The sequence below is a fragment of the Phalaenopsis equestris genome, unplaced genomic scaffold (genome assembly GCF_001263595.1).
Source record: "Phalaenopsis equestris unplaced genomic scaffold, ASM126359v1 Scaffold000041, whole genome shotgun sequence".
NCBI classification, from domain to species: domain Eukaryota; kingdom Viridiplantae; phylum Streptophyta; class Magnoliopsida; order Asparagales; family Orchidaceae; genus Phalaenopsis; species Phalaenopsis equestris.
In genome coordinates, this window is record NW_018164483.1 from 597088 (window position 1) to 602533 (window position 5446).

Consider the following 5446-nt stretch of genomic DNA (forward strand, 5'->3'; position numbering starts at 1 on the left):
GGGGCGTGAGGGTGAGGAAGGGGGCGGCGGAGGTGACGGCGAAAGAGGTGGCGGCGGCGGTTATGAGAGTGATGAGTGATGGTGAGGAGGTGGAGGGGTTTCGAAGGCGGGCGAGGGAGTTTGCGTTGTCGGCGAAGACGGCGATGGAGGTGGGAGGGTCGTCGTATGAGGATGTTGGGCGGATGGTGGAGGAACTGAAAGCTGAAGCGGCGCGTGCATCAGCAAGTGAATGCAGGAAGATCGGGCGGGCTTGTTAAACTTTTGTCGAATTCAATAAGTCAAAAGAGTCTAATTATTTTTTGTGTTTTATGCAGATTTATGAATTGTTAATGATATCATTTTCATATGCCGACAGCCAATCATAACTAAATGTTGCCTTCTTGTGTTTGGTTGTCCGTATGTATACTTTTTTATTGGCGAGCGAGCGTCGAATTGGCCTCGCGTTGGTGTGTCAGCATTCTGTCATTTTCGTGAAATTATTGAGTCCGCTCAATAAAAATTTCTCCTTTATCAAAAAAAAAAAAGTGTCCGTAGGCCCACTTTTAAAATTTTTTTTCTTTAAAAAAAAAAAAAAATTATCGGACGACGAGATGCGTGCGCGCCGTCAGCCAATCATAACTAAATGTTGCCTTCTTGTGTTTGGTTGTCCGTATGTATACTTTTTTATTGGCGAGCGAGCGTCGAATTGGCCTCGCGTTGGTGTGTCAGCATTCTGTCATTTTCGTGAAATTATTGAGTCCGCTCAATAAAAATTTCTCCTTTATCAAAAAAAAAAAAAAGTCCGTAGGCCCACTTTTAAAATTTTTTTTCTTAAAAAAAAAAAAAATTATCGGACGACGAGGTGCGGACGGCGGCCCGCACGCAATAACAGCTCGTCATTTTCGATCAATTTATAATAGGATGAGGAAAGAATATTACAAATGTCAAATATATGTGCGTCCAAAGAAAAAGAAAAGCTTAAGACGCTGTGCATTGACATCATTAGGTGTATATATATTGGACATATGTAGTATTTGCTTCATGATCAGATAAATAATAAGATTTGCATAAATATTACTTATATCATATGTATTTACGTATCTAACACCTAAACTTCAAAATTTCAAAACATGTCACCTAACCTATGCATGAAAAGGTGTATTTCACTTTTAAAAAAATTAAAATAGTAGAAATACGCCACCAACAAATTTTTATCATCCAACATCGTTCTCGAGACAATTTTTTAGACAAGAAATATTCAAACTTTGATTAACAGTCATCAGAGCTCCAATTTCTGTAAATTTATAGTCAAAATGATCCGCTAAATGAGACGGACCCAATGATATCAGAGTTAGTCCAATGCGAGTCAAATCATGCCCAGGTCAAATCATTAAACTATTCTTAGAAGATTTTTGGACATATTTGGAAGATCATACAAATGTCAAATCTAGCAAGGTTTCAGTTGAATCGAGCATCTCAACAAGACAAATCCAATAAGCCCAAGATCACTCAATTCCGTCATCATTAAGACACCCAAATGTCCATTAATCGTCGTTTGATTAAGGGAAGTTCTCTGGACCGTCCAATCAAAATGGTTCATATTATTGCATTAATTACATCCAAAACACTATAAACTTAGCTGCTGCCCTCACATGAGAGGGTGCAAAAGCGTGGAGAGAGCCTAAGGCCTTGAGGAGGATCTGCAAACCAGCATCACCGCCGATCGACGTCGACCATCGTCTACCGCCGTCGACTATCGCCTACCGCTGCTGACCTCCGTCGACTACAGTAATCGTTGTTGACTACCACCGACCTCCGTCGTCAACCAACACCAAACAGAAGTCTGCAGTCAACGCTGTAATATGAAAAATATAATCTTTCCCTTATGTGGGACAAGATATTTATGTAATCATCTATCAATAGTGGAATTTTGTAACTGGGCCAGACCCCACAATTTTTTCCCTTCTAGGTTTTGCACATAAAATTTTTTAGAGTCATCGCTGCTTGTCTCTTTTTCATGTGTGTGTGTATGTGTTGAAGTGTTGAATTCTCGTACAACGCTAAGACGATAATCCATTACTCTTCCGCAACAGATTTTCTAGCACACATCAGTTTGACGCCGTCCATGGGAAAGTTTCAATCCCACAACCGAAGTGCCTACGCGGTTACTACATGGCCACTAAACATAATATTTGTGATAACGAAGCATCCCGCTTTAACGCCCATCATTCCAAGGAGCAATCACGAAGTTAAGGGCGATATTCTTCTTCATCTTCACGCCCTGGAAGACGTTATCTTGCCAACAAAGGTGTTTCGAGTCCTTCTATAGAAGATCAAATGCACAAAATGGAGGATTTTCAATTAGAGATTCTACAACTCTTACTTGGGGCTCAACAACCGCCGACACCATCTAACTAAATTCGCTTACCATTAACTCTGCGACCTACGAGAAGCATATTGCTTGGAGGAACTCTTCCCCTGTCAGGTCGTGATGCTGAACTCCTAGATACCACAAGTTTCACTCATCCATCTTATGCAGCTCCCGACTCCGGCCCTCACGGTCTACGAACGCCATGCATACTTGCTCCAATGCCCTACGTGGTTCACAGCTCGTGCAGTTCGTAACTTCGACCCCCACAGCCTATGGACGTCATTCATACTCGCCCTCGCAGCCTATGTTGTTCAACTCTCGACTCCGGTCCCCACGATCTATGGACATCATTCATACTCGCCCTTACGGTCTATGTGATCTACAACTCCTGCAACTTCTTACTACGACTTCCCTAGCCAATCAACACTTGTGAAACAACCATCTACAACACTCACGACGAACTACTACCTCCACAACAATCAACAATGACCTTTGCTATCTGTTGTCACCAAAAACTACTGTCAGATTATAGTCACAAGACTTTATAATTTCATCTTCACTAATTTAAGAGAAAAATGAATTTGCATACTCATCATTCATAATAAATTATTTTAACTGAGCTGGACCCTTGGTTTTCCCTTGGTGTTTCCTTCTTTCAAGGGTTTTCCACTTAAAAAGTTGAGGTGTCTCATCCTACTCACTTCTCTTCTTTTATCTATGTGTGTTGAATTCTCGTGCAATGCTAAGACGATAATCCATTACTCTACCACCGTGAATTTTCTGGCACACATAAATTGGTTTTTTTTTTGCATTTTTTTAATGTGATGTGAAAGATTTGGGCCATATATAAGTGTAAAAGATAGTGTTTAGGTGTTAGAAATGTAAATACATAGAAATCCAGTGGTCTGTAAGTAAATGACTTGTAAATAATCATTCGTATAAATTAACAGAGGTTTCACAAAGCATAAGTTTTCTACGGACGCAACATTGAACTATTTTCATAAATATAAGCACGCATAAAAATGATATCTCATTAATATTTTGTTAAAAATTAAAAAAAATGACTAATTTAAACATGTTAAGCTTAAATGCTATGTATATGTATTCCTTGAGGATTTCTGCGTGGTAGTAGTTCCAGAAAAAAAAAAAGCAATTATAAAGCAATATAAAACAAAATCCTACATGATATTTATTTGATCGACACTTAATTATTTTATTTCCTTATTTTATATTTTATCATAAATTGATGGTAATGTATTTTCTTATATATATTTATGCGCTGCAAAAAAATAAAAACATTTTCAAGGACCGTTTTGAAATTATTTAAACTAATTACTCATGGACCTAAACACCACCCTTTTATATTTTATCATAAATTGATGGTAATGTATTTTTTTATATAAATTTATGCGCTGCAAAAAATAAAAACATTCTCAAGGACCGTTTTGAAATTATTTAAACAAATTACTCATGGACCTAAACACCACCCTACTGGGCCTTTTATCGGCTACATGGGCTTCTAATCTTAGATATGGCTTCCAGATATTTTTAATGCGTGTGTCGTGATTGTAACCCATTAGGTTGCAGACTTGCAGGTAGGGCGTAAAGATACATCCTCACCCATAGATCCCGGTGATCTACGGCCAGGATTATTTCTGTTTTTTTTATAAAAAAAAAAAATAATTTAATCTTAAATCTATCCTAATATTTTAAATATAAAATATTTTGACATTTTTTTAAAATTAAATTAGCAGGCTTCGTGCGGTGGCCGATCCGTATGGAATAATTTTTCCCTAACTGGGCCTTTTATCGGCTACATGGGCTTCTAATCTTAGATATGGCTTCCAGAGATTTTTAATGCGTGTGTCGTGATTGTAACCCATTAGGTTGCAGGTAGGGCGTAAAGATATATCCTCAATACGAAGATTAATATAATCCATAAATAAATTTTATCAAACTAATTTCAAAACAGATTAAATAAATCTCAAATCTATCCTAATATTTTAAATATAAAATATTTTGACATTTTTTTTAAAAAATTAAATTGTTAACAATTTAACTTTAATAACATGAAAATATGATCATTACTTGCTAACTTATAAATGCATTGAAATTTATTAAAATATATTATGACATTGAAGTGTATGTACCAAACTTATGTTACTTTCCTAGACATGTGTGAGAAGCCTTTTATTTGTCGAAAATATAAAATGGCAATGACAAGTTTAGAGGATGCTGAACGAGATCGAGTTCCTCATAATAATCAGTTTTAAAGCACCTATTTATTATCATTTGTATTCCTTAAAAAATAAATATATTCAATGTTTTTTTAAACTTTTTTATTTTTAAAAATAAATTTAGCAACACAAAATATATTTAAAATGTTTTAAGTGCTTTTAAAAATAACTATTACTATTTGTCACTCTACTGCTAGTGGTGGCGACCCTTCCATTTTCAATTTTTACTAAAATAAAAATTACATTTTATCCCAAATGTTTTTTTTTTTATGTGAAAACATAAATGAAATATAAATATAAATATAATTTATACATATAAAATGTGCTTATAAGAATCTTAAAGAGATCAAAGCCGCAAGGAAAGGTGTATGGCAAGTAGCGGGCCCATCTGAAGGAATCCAAGGGTCCATCTTTTGACTGCCCGACTCATGTTAGCCGGGTCACGGCGAACTCTCACATCAGGCGACAACTGACAGTTTGTTCAAAGGATATCCCAGCTCAATTCCCACACGATCGAGTCAGCAAAATCCACCATTGGACTAGGCAGACAATAACGATCTCTCGGACATCTAACTGGGAGCCCGTATTATTCAACCGATTGACCCCCGAGTGATGGTCACCCGGATTGTTCAGTCGGATGGACGTTTTCTCAAGCTCCAGACCTTATTAATATCTATTACCAGAAATGCCTTCCACCATTTTTATTTGACTAAGGGTACTAGTACAATTTTAGGGTCCCCACATCTCTAAAAAAGGAGCTCATTTCATGAGTAGGAGTTACACAATTTAAGTGTACTATCTCTATTACACAATTTAAGTGTACTATCTCTATTACACAATTTAAGTGTACTATCTCTAT